Raw genomic sequence first — 14,566 nt, forward strand, 5'->3', positions numbered from 1 at the left:
GAACAAACAAACAAACAAAAAAATCTGTATTGTGTTTATGCTGGATTAAAGTTTCACCTGACAACTAATTAAGTAATAGCACATTAGAAGGTAAAATATGGTTTATATTTTACATCCATCTAAATAACAACATGAATTCAGGAAGATATGCTTTATTTTAGTGAATATGGCACCTGTGAAAAAAACCCATGCATTCCCTAATGACACATGCATCAACAGGGAGAATAAAACCATTTACCTGCATTATTATTTATAAAATAATGCAAACACCTCTGGAAGAAGGAGGGCAACTCTGCCAGGAAAGTCTCAGAATTTTTGCCAGCATTACTTCTAAGATTGGTAGCAATACTTTATCCTAGTTGTAGAGGCCCTCTTGTTCTTTACAACTATCTGAAAGGAGGATGGAGCTGGGTGAGAGTCCACCTTTTCTCAAATAGAACAGCAACAGATTCTCTGAGTTTAGAAGTAGAAATTTGGTATGGCTGAATCCCATACACAGAATCCTACAATCAAAGAATGGTTTGGGTTGGAAGGGGACCTGGAAAACCATCTCATTCCAAGACCCCTGCCATGGTCAGGGACACCTTCCACTATCCCAGGTTGCTCCAAGCTCGTCCAACCTGGCCTTGGACCGTGGGATGGGGGAGCCACAGCTTCTCTGGGCAAGCTCTGCCAGGACCTCACCACCCTCACAGGGAACAATTCCTTCCTATACCCCATGTAACTGCTCTCTGCCAGCTGAAGCCATTCCCCCTTGTCCTGTCCCTCCACCCCTTGTTCAAAGTCCTGTCCAGCTCTCCTGCAGGCCCTTTAGGCACTGGAAGAGACTCTGAGGTCTCCCTGGAGCCTTCTCCAGGCTGCACAATCCCAATTCCCTCAGCCTTTGGTCACAGACCTAACACTGGCTGCTGGTGGCTCCTCTGAAGCACAGACACAGCCCTGTCAGAATGTACTTTTAAATATTTACACATGGGAAAAGCTGAAGCAGAAACAGGTTAAGGGGTTTTTCCTAAACTACCAAGTTGTGACTGCATTGAAAGGATTGATTTACCAACCCAAATTTAACTAAGATATTTTGAAAAATTACTGCTGTTAAGACAAATTGCTTGAGGTGTGAGAGGTCAGGCTACCTAGGCAGGCTCTATCCCCCTGCCTGTCTTTAATCTCCTGGCCAACCATCCACTCACTGTACCATTTCTGTTTCTGAACAGGTTTCCTCCTCAGTTTTCAACCCTTATAAATCTGATCTGTCATTGCAGAATTCCTAATAATATTAGATAAAACTCCACCGATTTCTCTCTGGAATATACTCTTTAATATCTTTTATTTAAGACATGTGTGTGCAATCAATTCCATGGTATTTACTTGTATTACACACACAGTATTCATCATCTTGACAATTTTTAAAAGTTTTAGAACACCATTTCACTTAACAGTTTGAAAGAAAAAAAAAAGAGAGAGAGATTTATTTGATGGTTAACTTTGGAACAAGTTATCTGCATTAACTTCCATTGTTTTGGCATAAAGTAGTTCTGTATATTTTACTAACAACAGTGGAGACATGATAAAAGATGTAGGCAGAGAGCCATAAACAGCTCTTGCTGCAATCCATGGTGTTCGTGGAAAGGCATTAATTTTTGGACTTTGATTGGAAGACGTCTCTGTGCTCAGCCACTTGGATTTTGCTAAATACAACCACGAATAAAACCTTGTACCTGAGGAGAACAATTTCTACGGCGGAAAGACCGTTGTAAATCATGTGTAGTATAAACTTGTCCACATGATTGGAATGATATAATGGATATTGGAGTCCCTAACCACCAGCTAATGTTCTTTATGACACTTAAATAAATGACCTGAAAATAAACTAATAACAACACAAAGTCATCTAAACCTGTTCTTGTGCATTTCCCAGAAGCATGCTGGGAAAAGACAATGTCTAGTTAGTGCATTTTTTGTGTTTACGTTTTCTGCAGCACATTTTTGCTCCTCCAGACTCACATTAATTCTTCTTTTCTGCCCCTTTCCAGAGGTATCTCTCCATCCAGTACTTGCCCAGATCTCAGTCATTTAAAACATCAAGAGCTTGCAGAACTTCTACATCACCGTGATGGTTATGGAGAAACAAGGCTGGAGCAGGAGCAGACACAGGCTTGAAAGAGTAGCTATAAAAAAGAACGTTTTAAATTTTTATATTTTTTATCATAAGTTGGTGAAGCACTACACAGGCTGCCCAGAGCAGCTGTGGCTGCTCCTGGATCCCTGGAAGTGTCCAAGGCCAGGCTGGACAGGGCTTGGAGCAACCTGGGATCGGGGAAGGTGTCCTTGCTCATGGCAGGGGGTGGAATGAAATTGTCTTTAAAGTCCTTTCTGACCCAAACTACTCCATGATTCTATAAAACCACCTAGAGAGTTACCACAGCAGAGAAGTGGGATTTCATTTTTGAGAAGGACACACAATTTTTCTCAATCTCAGTTACAAAACACACCAGTCACGCAAGAAAAATGCCACAACATTCTATTTTAAATAGAATGGGAGAAGCATTTTATTATTATTACTGACTTGTTGTAATGAACTCTTGCACATGTGAAACTTTCCAGAAAAAGAATTATCATCAAAGCTTACAAATATTAACACTTTCAAAAGATTCCAAAAGGTACTGTCCCCTTATATTTAAAAAAACCATGGAAAATATTTTACTTTTATGCATAACTCATATATATTTAAACACTAAGCAGTTCACTGTTTCTGAACTGAAAGTTCAGAACAAACAGTGAGGACTTAGATATCTAATTTTAGTATGGCAACTTGTTTTCAAATTTCTTTTATTTATTCAGATTTTTGAGGCTTTCCAACACACTGAATAGTCAATTTTAAAACTTTATGAAGGCTCTACAAAGAGTAAGCCTTGAAAACTTTCCCTTTTTGCATACTGGGTCTAGATGTTTAGTTAAAAAGATGGGTTAAATATTAAACTAAGTTCATATGTAATAAAAATTCAATATCCTGAAATTCAGAGTTTCAATCTAAATATTTGCTACTGTGAGTAACTGATTCTTTAACTCACAACCTATATATTATATATTTTCTTTTCATTTATGCCACAAAACCCCTCTCTGAAGAAATCCATGTACTTTTCCTTGAAGCAGAAATGTGTTTTTCCCACACACGTTTCTTTTTTGTGATATGTTGCCATGTTCCACCGTATGTGTTTATTCACTGCACTTTATTTGCCCTAATGGAAAGTTATTTATGGGGACTGGTTTCTTTTCCATGGCACCAAGAGTTACTTTGTGCACCATTTTATTAAAAACAACAACAAAAAAAAAAAAGATGGAAGGGCCATGATGTCACTGCTCAATGAATAGAAACCACATTAGAAAGATGAACTGGAGTGCTGGTTTAGGTTAGACCAAATTACACAACTGCCTCAAGAGACTGCAAGTATGGATGGAATAAATAAATAATTTTTTTAAGCAATAAAAATTGGCCCTTCTGTAAATGTAGTTACATTTGGGTGCAAAGTAAGAGTTATTGTAATTAAAAAGTTTAAAAATAATAGAATTCTGGAATGGTCTGAGTGGGAAGAGACTTTAAGGATTATAGCATTTCAAGCCTCCTGCCATGGGCAGGGACACCTTCCACTAGACCAGGTTGCTCCAAACCATGCATACCTATTACTGACCAAGCACTGTAGTAATACCGAAGCTGTTTTTTTCAAAGCTCAAGAATTTTGCTGATTCTATTCTAAGAAATAAAGTTAAAAAAAAAAAAAAATTAAAAAATCAGATTTTTGGGTGCCAAACTGGAACAGACAGCAACTCCATTAGTATATGCTTATTGATATATAAAATCATACATTTATATTTTATCTTTAATATTATGAATCAGTTGATAACAATAAAACTGATGCTGTTTATATTTAGCTACTTCTCAAAAAATTGCAAGAAATTACAAAACTGGGAGAATAGTCATAGTTAATTTTTAATTTTTTTTTTCCTCTTCAACTACTGTCACATTTTGCCCTACAGCAAAAAAAAAAATGTTGCTGAGTGTGGTCAGGTGTCCTGAAGCTGTACTACAGTTCCAACCTAAAAGCCTGAAAGAAGATCCCCAATATTCAGGGAATTTGATATTAGGGTTTATTGAAGTTGTCACATACTTTCGGGGATCTAATTTCACTTTCTGATCTTCAGCAATGGCTGTAATTCTTCATTCAGAAGAGGGAAGAGATTACTTGTCAGCAGTAATCTCTAACACAGATAATGCCATATAAATATTAGGGGCTTATAAGCATGGACAAGGATTAGGAGCAAAGAGAGAGAACAGAAAGAAAACTGAACAGAGCCAAGATTAAGCACTGGGAAGGGCATTGCAAAAGAAAATCCAAGGTCTGAGGCTCAGCTTGTCTTCCCACAGCAGAATGTGCCTTTTCCTGGGTACAATAAGCATGGTTTACACTGATTTCCCTGCTTGAAAACTGCAGGATGTAGGAATATGAAATTTTATTTGAGGTGTGATCATTGTCTTCTCTTTCCCACGACAGAGGAGAAACTCAGGGAACCACTGAGGTTGGAAGGCCCATGCAGCTGGACAGGTTGCTCAAGAACCTCCTCCAGTCAAATTTGTAACTCTCACCAAAGGCCAAGAATGCAGTTTGCACATGCAGATATTAAATAACAACAGTATGGGAGAGAGCTGAAGCAGACCAGGACATCTTCCTTCCTGGCCAGAGTGAAGAATTGGTGTGTAACCTAGACAAGAGCTAAAACAGGGAGGGACATCACAAGGTCTGACTTATTGCTGATAAAACAGCCAAAATAATGCTGTTTTAGCAACACAGCTGAATGCAACAACCCTGAGACTGCAATGGATGCCTGATTAACAGGCAGGATCCAAAGGTGGTCCTGGAGAACAGAGGCTGGATCCAGACCGACCATGGGCAGTTGGCTTGGACTCAACTTAATCCATCTGAGTGGGGAAGAAAGATGAAGAAAGCAAGAGAGATCTCAATAGTAAAGAGAGAAGAAGGCCAACAGGATAATTATCTTTCCTCAAATTTTAACTTCCACCTGTTTTTCCAAATAATTTCTGAGTGAAATCCCTCAATATCCAACATCCACATTTGACACTGTCAAAAATTCCCACTTCTAATTAACATTTACACTTTTCTTTTTTTTTTAATGCTCTAAGATGTCATGTAGGTCAGTCTAAGGAGGATGCTCAAACTGACCTCTCAACCTTCCCCTCAGTGAATTTCTAACATTGAGGTCCCTGTGCCAGGTGTACTCTAACACTCCAGAGGACCAGGATTTTAACAAAAGCGTTCTTCAACTCTCATTCACAGAATGGCTTGGAAGGGACCTCAAAGACAAGTTCTAACATGGGCAGAGGCACCTTCCTCTAGACCAGGCTGCTCCAGCCTGGCCTTGGACATTTCAGGGATGGGGCAGCCACAGCTTCTCAGGGCAGCCAGTGCCAGTGTGCCAAAAATTATTGCCCAAAGTCCATGCAAAACTCTAGCCTGCAGTGAAACAGGCAAAGGGAAAGGAAAAGTTCTCTTTGACATCAAATAAGAGTGAGTTTGACCCTAAATATATTATTTCTGAGTTCATGTCTTTAATTCTCTCAAGTCCTTTAACACTGATTACAAGAACCTCTGCAGTTATAATTTCTATGTCCATCATAGAATGATGGAATGCTGATAATTTAAGAGCTCCTCAGAAAGATGGTAATGAACTGAAATACGTATTTTATAGTGCAGGTGAAAATAACTTATGTGTTTTTTTGTGCAAGATATGAATACCTGGATTAATTAATAGTTCAGAAAAAAAAAAGTAATTTTCTCTAAAATTAAACACTATGACCATGTAGATATGCTGCACCAGTGACACAAAGTAACTTTTGGAGCCCTAAGAGTCCTCTTGATAACCACTGCCAGAAATTAGAAATTGTTGACTTAAGTTCTTTAGCAGAAGTTCAAAAGAATGAATTGCACTATGGGGAAAAAAGGCTTTTGAGAATTGCAAGGTTTTAAAGACTCTTTAGGATTCTAAAGGATTGGTCATGTTCATTAGTGTTTCCTTAAACAGAAAAAAAACAAAAAAACAAAACAACAACCAGCTGAGCTCTCAAGTGCTCATTTAGAGAATGCAAATTTCACAAAGAGTTCTACCCAATACAGTATCTCCTCTTGCTAAACACAACTGGAAATGGGTGTTTGAAAACTGGTACCACACCTGAAATTTTTTTTTTCCTTTTAATTAAACTAAACCCAGGATCCTGTAACATATAATTTCCTGGTTTTTGGAACTACTTCTAATCAGGATATAGGGGATGAATGTCCCCTTTAACTAGGCTGCTTTGCAACATACACAATGCAGAAGGGAGTGCTAGTGTAACACTTCAATAGTTAAGTGACTTTATGAGAAAAATACTTCCAAATGTTTCCTAAAACCTTCCAAACCGCACCAAAGAACATTATCGTAATATTATGTTTCCCCATGGCCTCCAATATTTAGGCTTGCTATTCTCGAAATGACACTTGGATGAAAAATACAAGTTTATGTAATGTATAAATTGTTCCTAGAAGTAAAGCTGCCTTTAAAATTACTCTGTATGGAAGTCAGATATTTTACATTTTCAATAGCCTTTCTGTATTAATTGGAGAAATGGCCTGCTGGTGCTTTGGGCAGCACAGGAATTATCTGTATTTCAGAACCGAGCAGTCACCCTGTGATCTTATTCCTAGCAAACACTGAAAACAATAACTGTCCTAACCGATTACATATCATGTTACCCTTAATAGATATCCATATTTCTTGCACAGTATACATAATCCACATAAACTGTACACCATATATCAATACCATATTCCAGCGAATCCACCATCAAAGAGTTCGTTTATAGTAGGTTTTCATTTGACTCGGGGTTGTAACGTTCTGTGCAATCATAAGCAAACCATTTCAGGGATTTTGTCAGCAAGCTGCTTTTTGGCAGATTATTGGCAGTACATATTGGCAGCAAACTAGTGCAACTAAGCCCTTCTTATAACTTACAGGTAAATAATGATTTTAATAAATTTATGTAAAATGTTCCACTTGGTTACATCTGGTTTTGATAATTCACTCGCCTGCGCAAATGCAAATTTCTGTGTGTTTCTCAGGAAAACACATACTTCACCTGAACTATTCAAGGTTTTCTCAGGTACCCCAAGAAATAAATAAGCAGTGAAGCCTGCTTTCACATGAAGGTTTAACTGAAAAAAAAGACAGGGAAGTGAATTAAAAGTAATAATTGTATGCACACCAAGATTTTAACCACACTTTGTCAATAATACAATATTCTAATGGTAAGAAAAATTCTTTTTTTTTCTTGTAGTGGAGCTATCCCAGCCACAGGGCATTCCAGTAAACTGGCTCTGCCCCTCAGGACCTGCTAATGCAGAGACTTTGACCACCATTTGAAAATGTGTTACTATATTAATTTGCATTTATCTTTTGCGCTACAACTGAAGTTTAAATGTGTAGCATTTGTATCTCAACCAGGCAGTGTGGACTGGAGGAAATTCCAAGTTCTAACCCCAGCTTTGACAGTAGGTCCCAATCTCATTCGTTGTTCAAACACCAGAAGCTTCCAGTTTTGCTCTGAAAGGATCAAGTTTTTGTCAAAAAACTCTAAAAATATTAATACCATTGGTAGCAGTATCATTACGGGGGGCAAAACCCCACAAAACCCTTGGACTCCCTTCTGGTATAGATCAGGATGACAGTGATGCTGATCTGTGATCCCTGATCATCTGCCTTTCAGCATCTGGGTGCCAGAAGAATCCCTGGGGAGCCACAGTCCCTGGAAATTCTGTTAAAACGCTGGTGGCCCATCACTGAGCTACCTGTGACATTAAAAACTGCTCTCACTTGCTCTGCTTGTGGATACATTTCAAAGTTATATTAAATAACTGCTTTGAATGGGGCCTGTAATGAATAGGCACCAATTAATTAAGCATCAGATTTTACTTGTGCACAGTTCAGCCTAGAACTTGCTGTTTCTAAGTGTCTATTCACTCATGGATTCAGCAGTTTATGATTTTGTAAGTCTAGGTAACGTGGTTAAAACCCCCTCAACAAATTCTTGTTGAGATCTATTGGACACTCTGCTACAACTTGATGTTTCTATACTGGACTTGCTTTTAATTTGATCTGTTTCAAGGATTCAGTATCCTTCCAGCATGTTGGAAACCTAAGGGCATATATTTGTATTGTTTAAAGGCAGGAAATTCTGTGAACTGAAATGAGAACATATCCCTTTTGCCTTTATGGACTTTTGTTATTTTCTTTTCCTTTTGGGGTTTTCAGAAACAAAACCAGTGAAAGCCGAAAGTTTGAACAATAGAAAATTACTTTCAAGGGGGGAAAAAACCGTCAAATACCAAGTATACTTTTATAACTTTATTCATACACTTTGTATATATGTAAATTGCACTTATCCAAGCATCAGAAAATACCATTCACAGCAGGGCCTTATATTGCAGCAGGATCATACTGGTTTTGTCATAAAAGACTGTGGACTTTGCTGTTTTATTCCTTTACTACCTTGTATTAACTTGTACCCCACTGACTTCATGACAGAGCTGACTTGTTTCATGCTAATCACAGAAGTAGGGCAATCACATTCCTATTGTAGGGAAGGAAACTACCAATCTTTGTAGCTTTTTTACTCCCTGGCCAAAGAATCCCACAACCTTCCTTTAAATTGATGCAAAAAACAGTAGGTCTGAATTCTGGGACAGGAAATGAGAACTGGTGGAAGATGAACAGGCACATATAACCTGCTCAAATTAAGAGCTGGGCAGATACTAGTTTTAGGACAACTGCAGCAGCAAACTTTCCTGCATTAGTTCTGTACTGCTTAGGGAAGGACTGGAGGCAGAGCGGCTGCATTAGCAGGGAGACCTGATCCCAGCAGGATGCTTCAATCCCAGGGCAGTGCTGCACAAACACATCCTTGCTGCTCCTGGTGCTCAAAGTATCTTTATTGCACACAATGAATTAGACTGCACTACATTATAAGAAGAGGGTTATAGGTTATAGCCATGGTTATGGCTCTCTGGAATGCTCCTGCCTTGTGACAGAATGCAGAGAGCCAACTAAGTCTGCAAAAAAAAAAACCCCACTTGCTGGAGGACAGCTCGTGTGCCACAAGCTCAAGTGCAGCCATTTCAGCAAGAGCCTGAACACTTTCCCAGCAGTGCTCCTCACGAGCTGACTGCTCCTATCACGCCAGCCTAGCAGCTAAATATAAATTACAGAGGGATGCAAAGCCTGAGAGAGACATTTGACACCCGAGACTCAGCTTGGCCGCTGGATCTCTCCTAGCTAGTGTTTCTTCACTTGTTAATCCCTCTTCCTGGGCAGCAGCAATTATGACACTGGTGAACTGCAGGACTTGGGTTTATTTGCTTTCATTTGGCACAGCACTTCGTGCCCAGCTCCTCTGCTCTGGGAGGTTACAACAGCTAAAGCGGGGATCACAATGGGACACCATCAGTCATCAGAATAAACAGCTCAGCTGCTTCAGGGGAGTCAAAGAGGAGAATGAATCTTGCTAAGAGATTTGAAAGCACACGAGGAAGTGGCTTTACTTGAAGTGCTCACAACAATGGCCTCCAAAGGAACGTTCCTGACCATCAGCCCTGGGGTTTAAAGAGCTGCAGGTTCACCCATGGACCTGACTTTGACATAAAACTAACAGGATCCATAACTACCAGGTATAACCCTCCTGTGCTCCTTCCTGCAGACGTGGGCAATGAAGTGAAAGGCTTGGCTACCACCCAGACATCACAGGGACCATCACCTCCCTGATGGAAAAAGCAGGGATCCTGAACCTAGCACCTATGAAAACCACCATTACCCCAACTTTTCTTCCCCTTAAAACATTCTCACTCATTCAGCCTACACTAATTCAACAGTTTTGCCCAAGTACTGCAAGAAAAACTAACTCTATACTTTGAAACACTGCACTATACAGATGTTTAAATCATACACCCAACATGCATATGCACAACCAACCAGAAGCCAATAGTTTACAGGTCCTGTATACCTTAAGTTCTTCTGAAAGGGTAGTTAAAGATTCTTAGGGCAAAAATGACGACTAAGTTCATGAACTGCACAGAAAATTGGCTGTGACACCACTTATTAAAAGTTATGATAACTAGAAGGTCCAACTAAAAGGAGCAGATGCACTATTTGCTAGGCTGTAGCTGCAGACAGAATTTTTGGTGCCGAGATCAAAAGAACAAGGTGTTCATATAAATGGCATTTTATTTTGATCCTATTATTCTATATGAGCTCGAAGAGAGATCAAAGGAAAAAGCACCCAGGTTTCACTATTAACACTTAACATAACCCCAGTTGGAAAATCCTTTCCAGATTGTTAGTGCAATTTAAAGCCCAGCACATTTTTGTTGCTCTGTTAGGTTAATACACCTGAAGGCATGGGTTTGATTCCTGGATCACCTTTTCCATTGTGGAAAATTGCTTCTGTTACATATAATTTCAGTTCTTTTCATTTTTGTGGCAGCAACGACACCCTAGCTTTGGGGAATGCCCTGGTCTGGGTTGTACCCTCTGTCCTGGAGAGCCAGGCTGCCCTGAAGTGGTGACAATATATTACAGACTGTGCACGACAGTCAGGAAATTCAATACCATTGGAGTGAAGTACTAAAGTGTGGTGCAGCCCCTGCCAAAGCATACCAGCTTCCACTCAGAATGTAAACAAACCTAATGGGCCTTTCAAATATCTAAAAGTTCCTCCTGATAGCTGGCAAGAATTAATGTGCTTTAATACGTTGTATTGCTTATTATGACATTATCCAGGACTACTACTATTAATTAATGGTTCTATTGCTGCTTTTAGCAACCAGTGGTGTTGTATAAAGAAAAAATAATAACATATTGTATTTCCTACAAAGCTGAAGTATGGTAATAAATTTTAATATTCGTGCTTTGAATGAAAGCTTCTCATTGATGACTCAGTAACTTAGGGAAGGTATTTCAGCATTTCCTTTCCACTAAATTTCTTTGACTTCTAAGACTGCAGAAGCCTGCTAATGCACAGGTATCACTTATCAGACTAACCTTGGAAAAATCAGCAATCAAGGAATAAAAGTAAGTGCATATGTCCTTCTCTGCTCTGCCACCACCTCCTCATTTGCTATTAAAGCACTTGTGTTAAAAAGTCACTCCAGAGTTTATTTTAAATGCAAAAAAGTGGGCACTAATCCCACAGGAGCTGGCTCAGCCACGGCCCACCATCTTGAACACATTCATTTTATCCAAATCTGTTCCAAGGAGGGGGTTTTGGGTGGTTGTTTTGGGGCTGAGCTTTACTTTTGACCTAATAACAGCAGATTGTCAGAGGTGAGGAGATGGAAATGACTTTGGGAACTTGCACAGTCAACATTAAATACCCGCAGGTGAGCTGTGGCCTGGAATGAACACGACAATTATGGGTTAAACCAGATAAAAATGTGTCATGCACAGTCAGAACATGTTCATGTTACACACAGCAGCCAGCTGGCTATAAATCCAAGAAGTAAGCTGGAAGGCTTTGGAGTTTCAATGAATGAACACAGATATAAAGGGAAGAACGGTGGTTTGTCGCCATATGAATGGCTTTTAACTGAAAAGAGTGGATTGCTTTCACAAGGGTTTGCCAGAACAGCAACCTTGTTGAGATGAGGAAAAGAATAAGGATGATGATTGGGACATTCCATATATTTATATTTTCTATTTTGTTTTGAGGCAGAGGAGTCTGATTCAGCATGCCTGAACAATTAAGACGTGGCTTTACATACAGGTGTTCCAGTGAATAGGGACACAAGTTCTTCGACAATACCTCTGCAGCTGATGATCCATAAACAGGATTAGTCTGTTAATTCATTCCAGATTCAAATCCAAATGAGCTGAGCTGTGAGAAGCAATGGACTATTTTTCTTTCCACATTTCTAGCTCCAAGTAATTGTAGGCTCTAACCTTCTGTACTCTGCATATGCATCACTGAAACCTACGGTCAGCAACCCTACCTGTACACAGATCCACCAGACCTGAGGCTGCTAAACCAACACCTTCCTGGCAGCACAGAGGATAAGAAAGGCCTTTCTGAGACATTCTCATCTTTTTATTAAATAAAGCTGAATAGCAAAACGTCCTGGATTACAGACCCAAGAAATACCCTGGTGGGTTTTCATAAAAGGATGAGCCTGACTGACTTGGGATGGTTCTGTGCAGAGCCAGGAGCTGGACTTTGATGACCCTTGTGGGTCTTTCCAACTCAGGATATTATTCAGTGACTTTCTAGAAGTTGAATTACCCCGCTTGAACATTTTGGGATCTTAGCAAGATAAACTCTTGCTCTTTCTCCACCTAAGGCAGATGTAATTCCCTTCTGAATCCAAAAACAGAGCTCTGTCTCTTACTAACTCAAATATGAGCTAAACTTTAAAGGTATATGAGCTAAACTTTAAAGGTATAAAGTAACTTCTCACTCATAATCTCTGTTCATAGTAATTTATATATTCTATAAATTAAATATGTGTATATATATGTATATATATATTTACCTGTTTTTACAAAACTTTTCTGACATTTAAAAGTGGGTGTAAGCTCCTGGGTTTGATGTGCTCTTGACAGAATCAGATGTAAACTGTAGGAAGGCTGATAACAGCTTTGCTCCCCAAAACCTTTCTGCTGTGTCTCTGGGCTGGCTGAATGGGAACTGAGAGGGGAAAGAACAAAGATTTGCTGTTCTTTACAGTCACGCAACGAAAGTGTAGGTTAAGCACAGGAAGTATTTGCAGATTCCAGATATTCTGTGGACCTTTGTTGCTTTTCCTTGCATTCAGATCTAATCTGAGCCCCCGCACAGAGCTGGACTTTCATGTTCTGAGATCCTTCACTAATAGAAAACCCAACCCACTGTGACAGGGCAAAGTGGACTCAAGAACTTCAGCTCTATGTAGGCATTTATTCATGTTAATGCATTAAGGAAAAATGCTTTAACAAGAAGAGAAGGCTTAAAATCATACAAATAAATAAATTAATAAACAAATTTAATATATACTCATAGTACAGCAAGCCTACAGACTGCAAAGATATAGTTCTGTCTTTTAGAAAAAGTTTGGATTGACAGTTTGATGTACCACATCAAATATAACAACACTGTGTGATCTTTAAGCCTCAGGGGTTTAAAAATACTAAGTGTTTCTTTTTTGTTCTGATACCAAATATGTCTGTACCTCCAACTGATTCAAGTCAGCACTAATAACCACTGGGATATTTTTGGGAGGTCCTTCAAACAGAAGGGGAGTATTTTCACTACCATTTTGAACACACAATAAATTGTGTTTGGTTCTTTAGCTTCAATCAAGCATCAATTTTGGATTATTTGTCTGAAGTCAGAATTCTTAAAATACGCCTTTTTTTTTTAAAGAAACAACTTCTGAGGGAAGAAGAATCCTCTCCACAATTTGAGTGCAATCAGCTCTTCTCTTATAATTGGCTCTGATTTGAAGGTAAGGTTCATGATCAGATATATTTAAGGAGGGATGTATGATTAATTTAAGAGGTGCCCCACCAGGATTTTCACATGAACGAGCATAAAGAACATTTGTTTTACTTTCATGATGCTGCTGCATCACCTTTGATTCTTACAACCATGTTTACACTAATATAATTCTGCCTTTTGCAGAAGAAGGGCTCATAGCAGGATGGGCAACTCACATTTCTAAATCAATGAGACCTGGCATTGAATATAATTACAAATATGAATAGCCAAATATCAGGCTGTCAGATATTCAGAAGAATTTTATGCCAAAAAAATGTTAGGGAATTTTCAGCTCTCACAAGAGCATCCAGCTAATTCTTGATGCATCATCAGTACCTTTGGGTGCTTTCTGGAAGCAGATTCCTTTTTTTCCTTTATTGTTCCTTGTGAAGAAAAGGGAAGATGGAACTCTCACCAGAAAATGAGACAAAACATTAACCTCTAAGTCCCTCAGATTTTGGTAAACAGTGAGATCACTAGAAATCTTCGCTTCTGCATATGAATTAGAGGAGAATAATGGGACTGAGCAAAAAGTCATGGACTATGTTCATCAATATGTGCCTTTTATGTAAACTAGACTGTTAATTGAAAACCCATTTTCAGAATCTTTTTAGAGGAAATCACCTTAAAATTAATCAAAGTCCTGTTTTGTTGTTAATTTTTTTTAATAGGGTTTGTGCTCCCTTGGATGCTCAGAAAACTGCTTGGAGCAGAGACTGGAGCCAGAGGCTTTGGGGTTTTGTGCCTCAGAGCCCATTTTTGAGGTTCAGCTGGGAGAAAGGGGGCTCAGGGGGGACCTTCTGGCTCTGCACAACTCCTGACAGGAGAGGGCTGCCAGGTGGGTCAGGCTCTGCCCCTAAACAAAAACTGAAAGGATGAGAGGAGGAGTTGTGTCAGGGAAGGTTTGGTTTGGATATTTGGGAAAATTTCTTCACTGAAAGGAGCTCACCAGTCACTGCAGCA

At 39.2% G+C, this 14,566-nt stretch overlaps 1 protein-coding gene across 19 annotated transcripts in view; it reads right to left on the reverse strand.

Moving 5' to 3' along the window:
* The window catches only part of QTMAN (queuosine-tRNA mannosyltransferase), a 318,519-nt gene that overhangs the window by 183,081 nt on the left and 120,872 nt on the right, over positions 1-14,566 (reverse strand). The gene's annotated exons all lie outside the window — the stretch shown is intronic.

This window comes from Agelaius phoeniceus, chromosome 7 (genome assembly GCF_051311805.1).
Source record: "Agelaius phoeniceus isolate bAgePho1 chromosome 7, bAgePho1.hap1, whole genome shotgun sequence".
Taxonomy (NCBI): domain Eukaryota; kingdom Metazoa; phylum Chordata; class Aves; order Passeriformes; family Icteridae; genus Agelaius; species Agelaius phoeniceus.